The sequence below is a fragment of the Vicia villosa genome, linkage group LG5 (assembly GCF_029867415.1).
Source record: "Vicia villosa cultivar HV-30 ecotype Madison, WI linkage group LG5, Vvil1.0, whole genome shotgun sequence".
NCBI classification, from domain to species: Eukaryota; Viridiplantae; Streptophyta; class Magnoliopsida; order Fabales; family Fabaceae; genus Vicia; species Vicia villosa.
This window is the reverse complement of record NC_081184.1, coordinates 124,574,017-124,594,444: the sequence shown is the minus strand read 5'-3', so window position 1 is coordinate 124,594,444 and position 20,428 is coordinate 124,574,017. Positions and strand designations below refer to the sequence as shown.

The window sequence follows — 20,428 nt, the reverse complement described above, 5'->3', positions numbered from 1 at the left end:
TTAATATAATTTATTGAATAAGGACAAAGACAATAACATGAGAGAAGCTTCAATTACCCACTTTGCTGAGAGAATAATGATTCATTCAAGGTAGTAATTCATTGTTATGTTAGGCTAACAACACATAAACAGACTCCTCCTCAATAGTATGATATGCGTAACAAAAATCACCACGATAGATTGAGAAAATATAGCACCTTAAATACTAAATGCGATTGATTCAATTCAACAGTAGAACATTTACATAGAACATTTACAGTAAAACAATGGAAAATGGTACACCACACAAAATTGTTTTACACCACACAATATGAAACTATTAGAGAACTATTCAAGTGAAACTATTAGAGTTAAAATTGTTTTATTTTATAATCTTGATTTATTTTATAAGTATTTAAAACAATTTACTCAAGTTCTAGACTTTAACATTTTGTTAGTCTAGTACATCTTATAATTGACATAACTAACTTTTAAACATGTGAACTAAGATGCTTAAAACTACATAAACAAGGACACTAATTATGACGTCTTAAGTTAAATAAAAAAAATAATAATAATAAAATTATGACGTCTTAAGTTGACAATCACTAGAAATAAAAAACTCAAACAATTTCCCGAGAAATTTTCATGATTAAGTGACGATAAATATTATAAGCTAATTCTTGATCATTAGTCTCATCTAATCGGTCAGTACTACCAAAGGTCAACAAGTGAAGTAGCAGTTTCATTCATATTAAGCTCACAAGTAGCCATAGCCATAACATAATATCCAACCTGCACACTAGACCGAAAAACCATATCATGTTTCTTATTTTTTCAGTATACAAGGTTTGCTCTAATAAAAGTACAATACCTTGAAGTAGCTCACTTATTAATAAGTGAACAAGCCATATATACACTACAATTTAGACTCTGTTCAAATTAACTAAACAATTTCAATGCTAACCACCAGTTGAAGCATTCTAAGTTCACTGAAACACTTCAAGGCCAATAAAGGACAAACTCTACTAATAAGTAGAAAAACATTATTCTAGCTTCATTCCTATTCTTATTACTCTGCTTTTATGACAAATAAAACAATTTTATGACAAGATTTCCAAAATTAAAACTAGTCCACAACAAATTGCCTCATTAAAGTTGTGCTCAGTTAGTTCTGGTTCCATAGGATAAACCTTATGGCTACTTTTCAATGAATTGGAGAAATTTATGATCATATGCTACTAAGCTTACACATCATTCCATTTCACATATAAACAAATTCTCCTTTCTAAACCAAATGCCATATGTTATGTCTTATATTTTTGTCTGCTATGGGAATATTATACATTTTGACATATTTAGGCTTATCTGACATATTTAGGAGAAGTCAATCTTGGAACTAGTCACATCCAAGTGGAAAAAGAACATATAAGTGGCGCCACTAGAACCTCAGTAAACAACTTTTCTTAAGAATAAAGCATATAGTGGCCAGTGGGGAACAAACATGCAGGTTTCTCAAGAGAGAATTAGAGAAGAGAAGAAAAATTCTTTACATCAGAATCCCAAAGATGGTATAGACAGAAAAGACTTCAAAAATAGTCCTATTATTAAGGATTATATAATCTAAATCAATTCATGAAACTTATAACCCATTTCATGATACAGAACACCAAAACATAACCTTGTGAGTTTTCTTACAGTTTCTTCTATTAGAAGCATAAACATATAACCAATCCAGAAATATTTTCCCCCTATGCCTATTATACTTATCAGTTACTATTATCACAAGTAACATAAATTCCACTAAATTCTCTAAGGTCAAATTTAACATGGACAAAGCAAAAAATATTGGGTTATCAAGCATAATATTTCCCTAAATGTGGCACACACAAACAAAGAAACAAATTTATTAAAGAAGAAACACATAAATTAGACTAAAATTTCAAACATTATTAAAACAAATCAGATAGAACACTTTGAATGCAATTCATAAGAATTATAAAAAAGAGCCAGAGCAGCATCCTCCTTAACATTTATATTGGAAAACACAACATCATTCGTTCATTCCAAATAGTTTACAAAGTTATGTGTAAGATTCCAAGTCAAATTTATTAGCATCCCAAACCTTAATCAATGTTCATGATAAATTCAAGGGGTATTGAATATGCTCTTCAAACAGAAACATAACTAAAAACAAAAGCTCTCTAGAATTCTGCATCAGCTAAACAACCCTCCATCAACATCAATAAAACAAAGTCAATCTCACTACACTACACTAGACAGAGTCAGGTTTAAACAAAAGGGGGGAAGTACCTATAGAGAATTCAATCAAGCTCTCTAGAATTCTGCATCAGTAACAGCCATCCATCAACATCAATAAAACAAGGGATAATAGGTATTTATCCCCCTGTTATATAGAGATTCGATTTACCCCCTATTAATAATTTTTTTTGGATTACCCCCCCTGTATTTTTAGCGTACCCCCTAAACGTGTAAAAAACAGTGAAAAATCAGGGGGTAGATCAAAAAAACAAGTTTACAGGGGGTCCTAGGGGGTAAATCATAGAACTTTTCATATTTCAAGGGGGTAATCAAAAAAAAAATATTAATAGGGGGTAAATCGAATCTCGCCTATATGGTAGGGGGAAAATACCTATTATCCCATAAAACAAACCACTACAAACACTTCCAACTGCAATAGAAATCAATTAACCAAAAATCAGCGAACAGTAAATTGCTTCATTTTCCAACAGATTTCTAACGTAACAGTTATTAAATTCGTAGAAGAAAGATACCTCTAATGCCGAAGAAGAAGATATAATGCCTCTAATTCCGAAGAAGAAGATATAAACCCAGAAGAAACAAATTTCATTTTGCAGAAAAAGAAAATCGGTGTCGTGTTCTTCGAATTCGCTGAAGGGATTTTCGTGAAAGAAGAAAGAAGCGATTTTGTGGATGCAGAAGCTATTTTATGAGAGAAGAAAGAAGCGATTTCGTGGATTCATAAGCGATTTCGTGAGATTCAGAAGGGTTTTTCAAGGATTTAGAATCTAGGGTTTATCGTTTGGGAGAAGAAAAACGATAACATTGAGAATAGAAAGTAACGATAGTGAGTAGAACCTAATTTTTTAATTTCAATGTAATTTAGTTTAGGCAGCGCTTTCAGGCCTTTAGCAGCGCTTTTGATAAAGCGCTTTCTTAAGTGGGCCTTTTAGCAGCGCTTTTTAAGTGGGCCTTTAGCAGCGTTTATGTGAAGCGCTTTTTAACGCGGGCCTTTAGCAGCGCTTTGGTAAAGCGCTTTCTAATGTGGGCCTTTTAGCAGCGCTTTAGTAAAAGCGCTTTCTAAGGAGGGGCCTTTAGCGTCGCTTTCCCTTTCCTTTTTTCCGTGTTCAATTTTTTTAGCTTATGGCAGCGCTTTCAAAATAAAGCGCTGTCTATTCTGCGCTGTCTTTTCTCCATTTTGGCGTAGTGGAGGGAGGGAGAGAGAGAGAGAGAGAGAGAGAGAGAGAGAGAGAGAGAGAGAGAGAGAGAGAGAGAGAGAGAGAGAGAGAGAGAGAGAGAGAGAGAGAGGTATGATCACAATCGTGAGAAGTTGTTGGTAGCCACGGGAACAAGAGGGGTGTCAGTATCATAAATAGAAATAGTACCAGTCTTGCAGTTCTCAAAAGTACAATCACAAGAAACATCATCATTAAGACAAAAATGATCAATATGGATGAGCTCCAAACTACGAGCAGTATGATAATCAGAGGAAAGAGAGTAAAAAGAAATGTGATCAATAAATAAAACATGAGGAGAAAGATAAAGTATTCTTACTTGAGGATCATAACAATGATAGCCCTTCTAGTCATCCTCGTAACCAATAAAAACACATATGGAAAAATGAGAAGACAACTTACTACATTCTATTTGTGGACAAAAAACAAAGATAAATAGAACATGATGAGAAAGATAAAATTTTCTTACTTGAGGATCATAACAATGATAGCCCTTCTAGCCATCCTCATAACCAATAAAAACACATGAAAAAATGAGAAGACAACTTACTACATTCTATTTGAGGACAAAAAACAAAGCAAGTAAAACCAAATACTTTAAAAGAAGAATAATCAGGGTATATAATAATACAATTTTTCGAAAAGAGATCAATCTGATGTGACATACGATGGAATCTTATCAATAGCATGAACACTAGTAAGAACTGATTCACCCCTAAATTATCTGGAAGTCAGAGCAGGTAAGAAGAGGGGACTATCAGCCTTAACAATGTCACGATATTTTCTTTTAGAAAATCCATTTTGTTGAGGAGTATCAAAATAAGATGTCTGGTAAAGAGTACCTTCATATTCATATGCAAGTGAATCATAGAATTTATTTGAGGTATATTCACCACCTATATTACAACATAAGCACTTTATAACAATATTATGTTTGAGTTTTAAACATCCCAGGAAACATATGATAAATGTCTAAAGATTCGGAATTTTTTTCATAAGGTAAACCCAACAATAACGAGTATAATCATCGATAAACAAAACATAATATTTAGAACCACCTTTGGTAAAAACTAAAGATGGACCTCATACATCAGAGTGAACTAAGTCAAAGAATGGATATGAAATAGAGCCACTTTTATTAAAAGGTAGAGGTGTGAAGTTAGCGAGTTTACAACCAAAATAATATGAGATATCAATGGTTTATAAGTTTCCTAAATCTCTAGTAGAAGTTGAGTACATTAATCTAGAATCAGATACATGTCTTATACAAAAATTTCATTAGTAAAAACTAGAAGAGGAAAATTCAAACAAAAAAGAAACTAACAAATAAGTATTGGGAGTAGAAGTTGAGGCTGCAATATCTGAAATTCTCGGCTCACCCAAAACATAAAGTCCTCCTTGTCTACGACCTACTATAATCAAGCTCTCGAAATATGGATCGTGCACACAACGTGAACTAGAAGAAAACGTAACAAAATAATCATAATCACACAATTGACTAACAGAGGCAAGAGTCAAAGTAGGATTAGGAATATAATAAACTTCAAAAAAGGACATGTCAGGTGTGGAGACAGAACCAATCACTACAACAAATAATCCTTTTTATGACGAAGCTTTCACCTCAGTCAGAAAAAATCGAGGTATTATGCCAAGGCGTGCCATGTTTTATTTTTTTATAAAACCAAAAACATATCCCCTCAGTTTTTAATAAAATCGAGGGGAAAAAATCAGGACACACTTTGAATCCCAGCTATTGCAAATTATGTTTTTATTTGTTTATAAGTGAATAAATACTAAATGATAAATCCCTTCGGTTTTCTTAAAAACCAAGGGATAACATAATCAGATTTTACTATAAAAACACTCATTAAATAGATTTTACCCTAATCCTAACTTATATGTTTCTGCCCCAAACTAGTACACATCATTCTTTAAGATGAATTGTAAGACAAAAAAATATTCAATGTTCTTCTATCTTGAATAAAACATTTTTTTGCCCTTACAATCTATCTCACATAATGGTGTTCATGTTGTTGTTGTATTTTTGGAACAACCCTCATTTAAAGAAGGGGGCTCAACCTTTGAAAAGTAATTTGTTGATAGATTGCAAGTGCATAAAATCATTCTTGCTTCAACTTAAACAAAGAAGGGAGTCGCTCAACCTTTAAAAAGTTAAACAAAGAAAGGAGCTTAACCTTTGAAAAGAAATTTTTTCATTGTTGGAACAGATAACTTATCAGGAGATGGATATCAGCTGAGATATTTTGTAATAAGAGCAAAGATTTGTTGTGAACAATTTATTTTAATATTATATGTAAATAATATAATTTCAAAGGAAAAAAATATTCACCTCGGTTTTTGTCAAAAAATCGAGGGGTTTGATATTCAGATTTTAGAATAAAAATTATCGTTAAACATATTTTACCACCGTCCATTTCATGAGTTGCTACTTGGGAAACAGATCTCTGGGATATGCAACAAAATTTGAATATCACCGAAGATTTATTGCAAACAATGTATTTTAATATTATGTGTAAACAATGTAAAATTAAATAAAAAAAGTTTATACACCTTTTACCTCAGTTTTTGTCAGGAACCAAGGGAATGATTTTGGTGTGATAATTGAGAATATTGATCACTGTCCTTAAACAAATTTGTGTCGTCCATTTCATGAGTATTAACGCTCAAAACACTTCCATTACTAATCCGCGTGAAACTTAAAAGACATCTATTGTAAAAGCATGATGAATATTAACATTTATAACCTAAATGAAACATGAAGCGCTAGAAACCTAAAGACACTTGGAAAAGTACTCTATGATGGGTTGCAAGAGCAGAAAATTACCTGGGTTCAAGGTTTGTTTTCTTAAATATTTATCTGAGCCAGAAATTATTTATTTATCTAACCCTTTTTTTGCTTTATATTAGAAACAAATGCAAGCAAATTCCATAGAGAATATTATATTCCCAACATTTTGATTTATCCCAAAATTCAATGATTCAAAGATCCGGCATTTTATCTTTACTAACAAATTAATTTTTGCTTTAATATTTTGTGAAAGCAATGTAATATCCTGGGTAGACAATGTAGTTTGTAAACAAATTAATTTATTAATATTCTGTGTAAACAATGTAACGAGTTAAAAAAACAATCTATCTTATCTCTCAATTTTATTGATAAACCGAGAGGTATGATAGGTTAGTTTTGAAAATAATAAAAATGCAGATGTTGGGGATTGAACCCATGTGCACATAACTTTACCCCTCGGTTATTAAAAATTTGAGAGGTAAAGTGGTAGATTTTCATGACGTCCTTCATTACCTTGCTTTTGTAGCCGAGGTTAAATGCATTTCACGTCTGAGGTTAAATGTGTTTTTTGTAGTAGGAAATGCATAATTATGGAATTATAGTGTAATGATAAATCATAAGTGACATATGCGAAACAAGATCTAGAAACACAAATGGTTTATCATCATATGACATATGGTGTGATGCTTTAGATTCAATGATCCATATGAAAGGAGACATATCTGGCATACTAGAAGAGTTAAAACCTTTAACAAATGAGGTAGACATGTGTCATACCCCAAAATTTGCCTTCCACATTCCATTCACACTGATTCAAAATTCAAGACCCAAATCCAAAGATTACTCATTCAAAAGCTCAGATGATTCACAGTCAACTGGTTTAACCTAAAAGTCAATCACAATCAAAGCATGGTCCAAGCCTCTGATCATTGATCAAACATCAAGAATAGAAGTATATCCATCATTTGATCAAAGATTGATCATGATTCCATTAATAGAAACTCAGAAATGAACAAGTGCAAAAAGGTTCAAATTAGGGTTTCTCTAGGAAAAAGTCAACCCAACTTTGACTGGGCATAACTTTCACATGGAACATCAAAAATTCCCCACTCAAAGCCTATTTGGAAGGAAATTGGATTCCTTACAACTTTGTCTCTCACAAGCCAAGGCTAGAAATGATTCATTTGAGAGATACAATGCAAAAGATTATAGGTCCTTTTCAAGCATCCTCCAAAAGCAGATTTTTGTCAAAGAAGATATGATCAAGATAAAAGCCCCAAATGAAAAATATGTTCCAAAGTGGCTTATAGAGGACCTCTTGAGGTTTCCAAAAAGTCTTAGAACTCCCTCATAGCTTAAAAATTGAGTGAGATACGCTTGATCAAAGTTGACCAATTTTTGGAGGCAAAATGTGAAATAAGAAGGTTCAAATTGGAAAATTTTGCAAATGGGCCTATGGTATTATGATGCAATCTTGGTCCACAAGTCATTAGCATGCCCAAAATTATATGCCACGAAATTAAACATTTTATTTGATTTAATATGATTTTTTATTTCATTTTTTAATGATTTAATTAAGATAAAAATCAAATATTTTGGTAAAGGAGATATTATGATTGATTCCAATCAATATTAATGGCAAAATACAATCATATTTTCGTGCCTAATCAAATAGGAGAAAATTGATACAATATTTGCCCAAAAATAGCAAGATTTTATTCAAGAATAAAATCAATGTTCACAAACTTGGAAAGATTGGATTCAAGGACCTTGGGCTTTGTTTTTTGACCTAATCTTGTTCCTCTATAAGTATGCAACACAGAGCAATGGATTAGGGGTTGGGAAATTCGGATCAGAGGCAAGGGTGCAAGAACAAAAAAGGCTCCAAGAACTCAAATTCGATTTCAAGGAATTAGAGGCTTTCAAGGAGGTTCAGGCATTGCAAAAGATTCATTAAGGAATTCTGAACGTGTTTGGATCCTTGCTCTACTTCAACACCCCCAGAATTACCTCATATTTGTCAAGGTAAGTCAATCCAAAAATCTCTTCGATCTGGACCATATACGCATCTTCATTGGCATCTAATTGCATATTCTTGCTTGGTTCAATATCCTGATTGTTTATGGACTGTTTTGTGGAGTTTGCATGCCTTAAACGTATTTTGCCATAGGAGGCCGTTCGAGCTCTAGGGTTTCATAATTGGGGGTTTGCTCTTGGGGTTGAATTGGGATGAATCAAAGGCATGTTTAGGTTCGTGTGAGGTAGACGAGTGTGTCTGGCAGGTCGCGAAATATTTATTTGATTATATGTTCTATTCGTTATTTTTGGTGTTTTGGTTCGCTACGGAAAAATCGTAGCTAAACCGTAGCAAAGTTGGTTGCAGGTTTGGTGTCTTCTTGGGGAAGACGATGAGGTGGCATCCCAACATTGGCCCATTTGAAAATTGGCGCGCGTTTGTCCATGCGTGTCTTTGGTTTTTACATTTAATCTGCCTAAGACATGTGTTTAACGCATATACATGCGTGGTGTGTTGGCTGTGTGATACGCTGGTGAGGGGGAGGTCATGGGTTCGAGCCTCCCCTTCGCCTATTTATTTTTCTGGATTTTCTCATGTGATCCTGTGTGCCTATTCCCCTATGGTGTATCATGCGCCCCCACAAATCTGACCATAGGATCCTAAATCCTCTAGATCCAACGTGCCCCAGCCTTGATCCCCATACCATGAGCCCTAATGACAGCCACATTGAATCATAATCTCTAATAACTTTAAATAATTTTAATTACCTATTTGGTTTTAATCAAAAATACTTTTCTAATATAATTAATTATAATATTTATTTTTTTTATAAATAAAATAAGTATGTAATATTTACATTAAAAATTCTAATTTGTTGTTCGTTCCGATTAAATCAATTAATCGCTATGGTCAATAATGATTTTAATTAAAATGTTTATTTAATTAAAATATAATCAATTTCTATTTGGTTAAATGGTTTCAACTATTTTATTAGGTGCGATGATTAACTTTTTATTTTTTTATTCATTCTAATTCGTTGTTCTTTTTAATCGAATCAATCGATTACGAGGAGTAACGATACAAACTAAATTCATTAAAATGTCTAAAAAATATTCTTATTCGTTATTAGTAATAATCAGATCAATTGATTAAAATTGGTAACGATACAATTTCAAATCTGTTAACTATGGCGATCGAATCTATTGATCGTTGCGGTTAATAGTGCAAGATTAAATCAGGGTTGTACGCCCAAACCTCAAAACACTTTTCAAACCTTTCAAAACCTCAATATCAAACTACGGATTTTCATCCTTATTCAAAACTACGATAGGTAACTCAAAATACCTCCAAAACCATCTCAAATCAAATTACAACTCTAAGGGCGTACAACCCTTCCCCGAACTACGTAGACTCTGATTCTCCATAAGGAGATACGTAGGCACTTGGATAACCAAGGCGAGCCCCCTCCCTAAAATCTCAATTTTTCCCCTATTCAATTCCTTAGCTATTAACCTTAACTTTTAGCCATAAAACTTGACCCTTAGATTCAAAGCCAATAGGAAAGGGTTGAGGGTGCCTAACACCTTCCCTCAACCTGATTATAATAACTTACCCCGAATCTCATAACTGCGTAGGGTTTCCTATTCGCCCTTCAGAATAGGTGGCGACTCTAAACCTTTATTTTTAGGGCAGGTTGCTACAACATGGCACGTGGAAGAGTGGCAGGAATACTTTAGAGCTTTTCTGTAATCTCAGATATCTGAGAAGTAGTCTCAGATGAGTATACATGACCAGAAAAACCAATGGTAGTAGGAGCCGCAACAACAACATTAAATGAAGGACTATTAAAATTATTCATATTTTTTCTTAATAATTTGGGACATTATAACTTCTAATTTGGCACGCTATTACTTGCAAAAATACATTCATCAATACCATCTCTAATTCTCCTTTGAGATTTTCCTTTGTGAATATGAGCAACAAAAATAGATGGAGGAGAGTAGAGATTTCCTTTAATTTAAATCAAATTAGAGTGAGACTTGAGTCTTATTTCTTTTACCAATAACTCATTAACAATTGAATCAATATTAAAAAGACGAGTAATATGTAGAATACTCCCAAGAAGAATCTCAAAATCATCTCGAAGGACCATCACAAATTGAACGAGGCATTGCTCTTCTCTTTGTTTGGCGTATACTTTATCAACTTTTAACGTTGATTCCATAAGAGCCAATTGATTCCATAAACTAGTAATGACCAGATAAAATTCCTTAATGGTTATACTACTTTGTCTAAGATCCCTAATGTCACTCTCTATCTGGTGCCATTTTTCAAAATTGGACTGATTATACAAACATTTTAAATGATCCCAAATATTCTTAGCAGTGCCATTTTTTGCTAGTTGCAAACCCATTGATCAAGAAACAAAATTATTGATCCAAGTAAGAATATTTGAATTACTAACATCTCATGTTTTTAACTCTTGTGCATATGATTCTTTATCTTTTTATATGTGGTTTTAACAGAAGTTCTATCAAGATAACTCCACATCCTTTTTCCTTTCAAAAATAATTTCCATTACATTACTCTAATAATCATAATTTTGTCCATTGAGATGAACACTAATAGATTTAAGAGAAACATATTTTTCATTGGTCATTATTGTGGATCTATGTGGTTTTAGGTACTCTCAAGGGGATCTAAACTCGTGAAGTTTGTTGATGTAGTTGCGGTTTGGCAAATAGAATTGAAAAGAATTGGGTAGTTCAGTGATTCCTTATATGATCGGGAGCAAAATAAATAAATATGAGTTTACCATATAGTGGAATAATTACAAATATGTTGAGCAAGTTGGCATTAACTTAGAGGAGGAAGAACCCGATAATAAGTACAAAAAAATCAGAAACCACACCTTAAGTTTCATGAGTGTAAAAAGTCAACAATGGAGTACCAATTCATCTACCTCTAAAGGAGAGACGAAAAGCTCCTAAAGGTCAAGCTCAACAAGCTAAGAACACAATTCTGGAGGATTTTGCTTATGAAATCAAGCATAATTCCTCCATTGATGCTCTCCTTAGCACCGTTCTCTAGAATCATCATGTCCTTCTCCAGAATCAACAATATCAAATGAGAGCGCAAAGAAGGAAAAATTCAAGAGTTCATCACGTAGATCATAAGCTCGTTGAAACCTCAATGGGATTTAGGATTCTCCAGGTATGTTCAGTGATGATGATGAGAGGGATTAGTTTTTTGCTTGTTTGCATTTTTGCTCGCTTTAGTTTTTGTTCTTTTTTATTTTGTTGTGTCATCTCCATGTTGTTTCCTTCCCTTGTAATCCTGTTGTTTAATTAACTAAGTAGTATTTTCCTTTTTAATCGTGTTTGATCCATGTGAACTAGGTATTTTCACGCTTATCATTCTTTTCAAGCATCTTTCTCCCAACTTTTTGATTAAGCCAAAAGGGGAGAATTATACTCTCTACTCATATGAGGGGGAGTTTCACCACTATAAATTTTATCGTTTTTTTCTTCTTAACCAACTCCCTAAGAGATGCATTGTCATCATAAAAAAGATGGAGAATATGGATCAATGTGCTTGCAGGTATTGTCAAGGTGATCCAAAATGGTGAGTTCGTTTATAGCAAATATGCAATCAACTATTTGATTTTGATGATGACAACACCTGATATCAAACAATATTAGGTGAAGTCATTATCTCTTAAAGATATCTCAAGTAGTCACTAATGCTTAAGATGTTTTATCAGGCTATATTTTAGAAACTTGTTTTGAATATCAAGTCATCTCTTCGAAGTCTACACTGTGGTCAAACAAAATTAGAGTGAAGAATTTTGTTTCAAGGTTCGGTGGTTTCCTCTCTCAACTATCCAATAATAGTAATCAACTTGAAGATATATTAAGCCTCATCAAGCTAGAATAATCAAGGTTCTTTTGTGATGCCAAATTCAAAGTTAGTGATTCCAATACTTGAAGCCTTAGAGTTGTGAAAGAGAGGAAGTGTGAAAGCTCACATAGTTATGTTCGTCTGAGTGATCAGTGTCTTGTAAAGGCACACAGGTACTTCTATAATTACTAAGGCAAAATCACACACACTAAAAACCTTTGAGAAGCCTCTCTTTATATGATAAAACCACCCAAACATATTTTTTAAGGTCTACTCAATTAGTTGGGGAACTGTCTGATCAATAGGAGGTATTTTTACTACTGGATAATCGATTAGCCCTAAAGCTCTAATCAATCATTTTTAGTTTGTAAAGTGTATAATTGATCATGACAGTAACTTGATGATTGGTAATGGTTAAATATCAAAATCTTCCATGTGTGGCTTGAACATTCAATTATTAAGGTGTAATAATTGATTGGCCTAATCGTTAATGGCATTTAATTCATGCAGAGATTGTTTCCAAATTTAAACCATATCTTGGCCCATAAATGATCAGTTTCTCTATAATTTTAGATCACTTGAAAAATATCTTTGATCCTACTTTCTCACTCTCATATGTTTCTAAAAATCTCTCATTTTCTCTTATATTTTGCATTGGTGCTTCAAGAGTGTTCTTGTGCCTAAGTGAGGATCATTATTTTTTTTAAGGGTATAATTGTAATTTACCAAAAGCGAATTATCTCTTGAGTAAAATTTTCCCCTGATTGCATAAGTACACCCTAATTTATTAGTTAATATATGGATTCTAGCTACTACTCTACTTTCCAAAACATTAGATACCCTAGCTAAAGATGGCACCAGAGTTACAAAAAGACGAGATAGTGGAGAAGAATCACCTTTAACATAACTTGTTAAAGGAAAAGCTTTGTGTACTCAAACCCTCTCCGGTAAAGGCGTAGGAACACTATCCTTCAAACACAAATCAATATAACTACAAGATTTAGATATACCTTGTTCCATAAGAGGAATGGAAATAAATGGTGCCTCCTGACCTAGGATAGCAATTGTTCATGAGTCTGACACCTGAATTCCCCTAGGAGAGTCTGAAGTAGTCAGGGCCATATATTGGGATCAATTTTCTCTGGAAGAGGAGTAGAGAATGGGGTAATCATCTGATTAGAAAAAAGAATTAAGGTTTAGTCTAACCTCGAAATCTAACAGGTGAAGCTAGAGAAGAATGAGCTACACTATGATTAGAATCATGTAAGACCAACTCCTCAAATATTGAATGACTCGTTCTATCTGAATTTATCGAAGTTGAAAGTTATATGGTAGTATCAACCCCCAAGATACTGAGGGGGAAGGGATATGCTACTTCTAGTCAACGAGATATGACGGATGAGATGAACCTCTTCTTCAAAAAGTGCTTCTTCAGGAGGTAATAGTGAGTCTTCAAAAGTTTAAACTTCAAACCAAAATAATCATAGATCCAAAATCATGATCAAGCCAATGGTAAAAATTCACTTGAACTAGAGGAGTGCAACATCCAAGTTAGAGGTGTGGTGTCAAAACTGGATCCAAAGTATGAGGGTTAAAACAATCCAAAATAGTATGTAGGCAGTGGCTCCTTTTAAAGGTTGGGTGGCTAAAAGGACCTCCCACCACTTTACTTACAATAACACAAAAATTATAATTTTAATGGGCTTTCACTTGCGTTGACTGGCCTAAAATTCAAACCACCACAATCCAACCAATCAATAGTAACCACATGTTAATATGGAAGAGAGAGTGGATAATTTTTCCTTTGTTGTGTGGGCTCAAATATATGCCCATTGAGACACGAAAAGGAAGGTTAATAATCGGATCAAAACCAAAAGGAGAGGTTTATTTCTTTTAGATATCAAAAATCTCCACTACACTTTGATCTAAACTTCTTTGGTTGACTTTCACTTTTTATGAAAAAATAGAAGTCACTTTATCTATTTTTCCATTCACCCTAGTTGGATGAAAATGACCCAACTCTACCAAGTCCACAACACTATTCAGAAAAAAGTTGATCTTAAAGATTTTTCATATTCTTAACATCTTTAAAACTAATAAATCCAAATATATACCAAGCTTTATTACTCTTATTCGGGATAAATACTTCCACTATAGAACTGAACTCAAAGAACCAACGACAGAGACTCGCCGCAAAGATATAAGATGGAAAATTTGTAACATAGAAGGATTAATTATCCTTCACCGATATCATGGCACAAAAGATTGATGCAAACTCATATCCAATGGCGGATCTACAAAAAAATTATAGTGAGGGCCAAAATAGTTTATAATATTCTTTTAAATAAGTTTTAAATTTTAAATTATATAGTGTATTAGGGTAGCACCTACAGTAGAGAAGATGGTGGAAAATAAGCTTAGGTGGTTTAGGCATGTAAAGAGAAGACTGATAGATTATGTGGTAAGGAGAGTAGATTGAATGGAGTGAAGTCAAACAACTAGAGGAAGAGGAAGATCTAAAATGATTATAAGAGAAGTTATTAAGAAAAATCTCGAGTTTAACAATTTGGATAAAATCATGATTCTGGATATAACATTATGGCAAGAATTGATCCATGTAGCCAACCTTACTTAATGAGACAAAGCATGGTTGTTGTTGTTGTAGACTACGTTATCAATAAAACTTTTTAAAATAATCTATAATATTTAGAATGTTATTTTTTTTTCAAAATAATGTGCATAAAGTTAAAGAGGTGGTAAAATTAGAATAACAAATCATTTAAAATAGCTCTAACTTGTTTTTTACCCGCAATTACTTCTTTTTATATTTATTTCATTAAAAAAAACTTACTATTGACTTATGTATAAGAATAAAAAATACTAAGACATTTTTAATTAACATTTTTGTTTGGTGGGGAAAAGAGCCCCTAAATTTATACACTTGTATCCGCCACTGCCCATATCAGACCTAGATTTAGAACAAGAGAAGGGGGAAACTAGATATTCAAGAGCCAAGAATGTAAATGCAGGTTAAAAATGAAAGTGTTTGATGAAGTGGTTTATGAATACAGAAGTACGAATGCAAGAATAAGTCAATGCACTCAAAAATCCATATATAGAAGTTATGTGTGAATGATGTTTTTTAATTTCAAGTAAACACACTCAAAAACCAAAGAATGAGAATGTATGAATAGAATAAAATCTAGAAAGATTTTTTTTACCGGATCTAGAAATATTAACTATGCATATTTTTGAAAGAAGAGTAATGATATAGTGTTTAAAACGTAGACAATTGAATGTAAAGATTCACCACAAATTACTCGCATGGTGAAGGATAACTATGCATAGAGATGGAAAAAAAGTTAGAGAAAATGGCAGAACTTCTCTCTATAAAAAATATTATTGTGATGTTTAGCTGAAGGTAAATAAAACTTGAATAATAATAACATTTATTCTTAAAAGACTTGTTATTGGGAAATGACCTCCATAATTTTCCTCATCCGTGAATTCAATATATGCACTAGCGAAAGTGTAAAATATAAGCTTTAAGATACAAAAAGGATTTAGCATGGAAAACCTTCTGAATATGAGAAAGGAAAAAACCACGGGACCCTTAGGCTTCTTAAATTTCCACTATAATGATAATGGAAATACAACAACTTCACCCTTAGGTGGATCTCACTATAATTTATCTCTTAATTTGTAAAGAACCACTACTAAAAATACTCGAATTTCCTGCGGATTTACCTGCGGATTTTAGCATAATTTCCGCAGGAAACACGTTACCTGCGGATTTTCCTGCGACTTTTCGTCCCCAGCTAAAACCTTCGTGGGTAATAATTTCCGCAGGAAATTCCGCAGGTAATTCCGCAGCTAAATCCGCAGGAAATATCCGCAGCTAAATCCGCAGGAAATCAGCATGAAAATTTAAACCTAAAAATGTTATTTTTCATTTAAAATGTTATTAATTGTATACTAAAATAACCATAATATAAAAATTAAAATTTAATTTAAAATACTTTGAATTTAAATAAGACAAATTCATATACAACTTATTACTATAAAAATTGCTACAAAGTTAGTAACAAGAATTTAGATAGTCACATTACTAAAAATGACTCAAAGAACCAAGCTACTAATGATCATTTGTCCACCTAAGTTAAAAGGATACACCAAGTCAACAAGAAAAACAGTACAAATCAGAATTTATTACTAAGGTCTTCTTCATCTAATTCATCGACGCCAACTTCATTTGTTTGATCACTTTCATTACTGGACTACTAGCTTCGTCCTCTCCCGGAATAGTTGGATTATGAGAAATCCCCAACAGACAGAATTTTTCACCTCAGAGCTAGCTTGATTCACATTCAGATTAAAACAGTAAGATACGGTACCTACGGGTATCTGGCCTCCAAACCACCACAACAATAATCATAATTCTGAGTGAGATTGATGGCCAGCCATTTTGTAGGAAACTTATATGATGAAAAATCTGGATTCTCTTGAGCATTATTGCTCATTATTCCCATAAAAGGAATCGCCTTCTCCATGAAATTTGATGATCCACGCACCTCCCTGCCATCGAATTTCACATAAATATCATCAAACATGTGTTCCCAAAAACACTTTTAAACTTTTCTATATGAGATCTTATCTGGGTATACAATACAAACATATAGAGGAAACCTATAAGAAACACCATACTATTATATAATAATATGAAAGATCATGAGATACCTCTAAATTAACAAGCCAGCTGTTTGCTCCCGATCCGAATCCACGGTTGAAATGATAAGCAGGCAATGGTCCATCCAAACATACTGCCAAAAACAAATACTCATATTCAGCCAAATCAAAAGCTATACAAAATTTCAAGTTAATCAACTAAACAAGGTTGGTATACACACTTTAAGGCCAGTTTGTCAGATGCACTGTTTTATTCACTCATATAACTTAGCAACTTGAAATAATACAAAATTTGGGTAAATTATTTGAAAGAATTATAATTTTCAGAAAAAAAATTCAAAGAAAAAAATAATTTTAAAAAAGGGTTAGAAGTGGATTATACCAGCTGCTTTAGCAACAACAGATTTGTAAATAACAATATTAAAGAAAATGTAATGTGGATATGGCTTGCAACAAGTTCCCTATTGATTCCTTCTACATTCATCAAAGCTACTATTTATCTCCGAAGAGCCTCTGCAACAACAAAGCCGAAGAAAGAATCTTGTATTAGAAATTGAACAATTGATGGAGTGAAACAACAAGTATATCTATCATGTTTGTATTTGTAATAAAACATAGTACCGTGTAAGCCAAGTACATTCTCAACATTGAGAAACTTTGCATGAAGGTCTATCTCTCATTTCATTGACCTAGAAAACAACTGCATAAAACATAGTACCGTGTAAGCCATGAAATGCTACTATGTTGAAGTGACAAAAGTAACACATGTCATGATTGAATCAACAGGATCCATGTTGACACCTGGAAGACAACTCCAAATGATCCATGTCCTACAACACGCTCTGCCATATAGCTTATAGTCTGAAACATTAAGAAATATACAAAACTATTCAATGTAAAAATTCAACAAAATTGAGAAAGAATATCGACAATTAAGGATAAAAGGATAAAACCACACCATATGAAATTGTCACCCTTTTCAATAGGTATCTCATCATCACTTATTAACAATTAGTAAGATACTTGCCAATCACTAGACATATGAAATCGATCATATGCTAGTCAATGTAAATAGATTCTAGTCAGCAGGAAGTTGAACAGGCATAATACCAAAATGTTTAAGATTTGTTTCATTTTTTCAATACTTAACTTCAAGGAGAAATGCAGCTATTCCTAATTCAAAACCATTGATAGCTTCCAAATTAAGGGGGTATACCTGCTTTGGCTGACCATTTCTACCACCAATAGTAGTCACAATGATATGTCCAGTCTCGGTTCCATTGCCGCTGTCAACAACGGTAGCTTCCATTTCCTACAACAGAATAAAGCTGTAAGCAACACCGCCCGAAATTTAACATCAAACCAACACACACAAAACAATTCACAAATTAGAACCTTCATCATCACAAATTCACAACAACTCAGATCAGCATCATAACAACTTTCAACCACATCCATTCAAGCTTCAGACCTGCAAAACGAGATTCGAACAACATCATATTCAGCAACAAGCCATGGTTCAATATCAACGCATTAAGTTTTCGTTCGCAGCTTCACATCGACGCACTGAGTAAATCAAACGTAATGCAATAACTCAAACCGAGCAGCATCACGCAAGCATCACAGGCATAATTGTAGAATATTTATTTTAAGTCTAAGGTCATATGCTAGTTAATCATACCCTCAATCATTATATTTATTTTAAACTCATGCACTCAAGATCCGCATGTTTTTATTAGATACAAGGCACCCCACAAGTTTTGTCCATGCATTTTTTTATTGGATCTCGACAGTTATTCATGTGAAATGTTTGAATAGAACCATTTAATCTTAGAGAGGCAATAATAATTAAGATTCATATACACAAGGGTGAGGACAACACTGTCTGGGTGTGAATGAGATATTCATAACAGACATAGGATAAGAATAGGTATGACAATATCTATTAACAACCTACCCATTATAGAAAGTTATTCTATAAACAATTATGAAAATTTCTTCATACTATAAAAGAAGAAAGGTTCATTTCAACATTCTAGTTTTTTTCAGCAGCTTTCCAATGTGAAGGTAATATCATTAAAGTGATTTGAAATTGAAACTTTGTATATGCTAAAAAGATGTTAGAAAATATTTAAGGAATTTGTATTTGATATATGCAGATGGCTCCAGTTAATGATGTAATGCACACACCTGAAGATGACTTACCTGGGAACATGAGTGGTTTAGAGGATGAAGAGGTTAGTGTTGAAGACAATTGAAAGTGAGTCTGCCCTGCACTGCACCTAAGACAAGGACATTGCAGAATTTTAGAAGAGTCCTCTCCTGGAATATTACCAAAAACACAAAACTCCAAAGCTGACTTTTTCAATTCAACACTTAACGAATATCACCAATCTTAAACCCGGTCATCCAAAAAAACAACGAGAGCTTCACCTTTTCTCTGTTACGCACACACACACACACACACACGCACGTGATTAGAGTTATTATAACTGACAGTGTTAGAGGCAGTTGTGTAGAGATGAATTGACTTACCTGTTTCGGCCGACGACGAGGACCTGAAGATTGTGTAGTTGGATTTTGTTAACAAATACAACTAGGACTATCAAAATATACAAAATGCTGGAAAAATTAGCATTGAAGTACAATTTAGAAATTAACCTCCTTGCAGTAGTTATACTGCAGCATCTGCTAAATATATCAGAACTTAAATCAAAAAGTATAATAACTTAGCTAGAGAAAAATATCCATTGATGTAAACCTATCTAGCACCGACGCCTCTGAAAAAATGTGTCAGTGTCGCGGACCGAAACCGCACAACACACTTGTGATTATGTTTAATTTGTGTCTATGTGTCTGTGCTTCATAGTTCACAATCAATCATATATCTAACCTTAGAAGTAATTCTTAAACACATTTAACAATATGAAAAGATTAGAATGAAAATAACACCCGCTTTATCACTGGTTTTTCAAATGAAGGAGCAATTGAAATACCTGCAAGTTCACTACTTTCCTCAGTTTTTGTAACTACCGACGTTGGTTCTTCTCTGAATCGCTGGTTTCTTTGATTGGACTTGTTCTTCTTCATCTTCTTCACGATTGTACTTCCCTGACACTTCCTTGTTCTTTCGCTTCTTCCCCTTCATAGTATAAGCCCGTGTCATTTTCGAATCTGCAAATCAACACATGGATCCAAAACGGTGCTGTTTTCGTGATATTGTATGCGAAATTCGAATCGGATTGCTAGAATTTGGAGAAGTTTTTCTGAGGTAACGATGAAGATGAAAACCCTAAATTAATTGGGGTTTATCGGGTGAAGAAGAACAAAAAGAGGATAACTAGGTTTAATCAGTAATTAAATAATTTATATCATTTATTTTAATTCAAAATAAACAATTAAATATATAATTATTTTTAATAAATCAATAAAATTAAAAACAATAAGAAATACACCATCTTAACTTTTAATATATATTTACAATTTACAATTACAACTAACAAGAGATTTAAAAGTATACTTAGTTGTGAAGAAGACTGG

General features: G+C 33.1%; 1 long non-coding RNA gene across 14 annotated transcripts; it reads right to left on the bottom strand.

Moving 5' to 3' along the window:
- Positions 1 to 16,228: 16,228 nt before the first annotated feature.
- On the bottom strand, positions 16,229 to 20,217 carry LOC131602349 (uncharacterized). Of its 14 annotated transcripts, none has more exons than XR_009284061.1 (9): positions 19,424 to 20,217; positions 19,249 to 19,328; positions 19,094 to 19,170; positions 18,284 to 18,359; positions 18,105 to 18,200; positions 17,690 to 17,749; positions 17,510 to 17,588; positions 16,940 to 17,401; positions 16,229 to 16,777 (listed from the first exon to the last, which is right to left on the bottom strand). It is a non-coding gene; the product is annotated as an uncharacterized LOC131602349 (long non-coding RNA). The 14 variants fall into 14 exon arrangements; XR_009284062.1 differs by having other exon boundaries at positions 19,094 to 19,164; positions 19,270 to 19,328; XR_009284059.1 differs by having other exon boundaries at positions 19,094 to 19,328; positions 19,424 to 19,490; positions 19,885 to 20,217.
- Between the last annotated feature and the right edge of the window lie 211 nt (positions 20,218 to 20,428).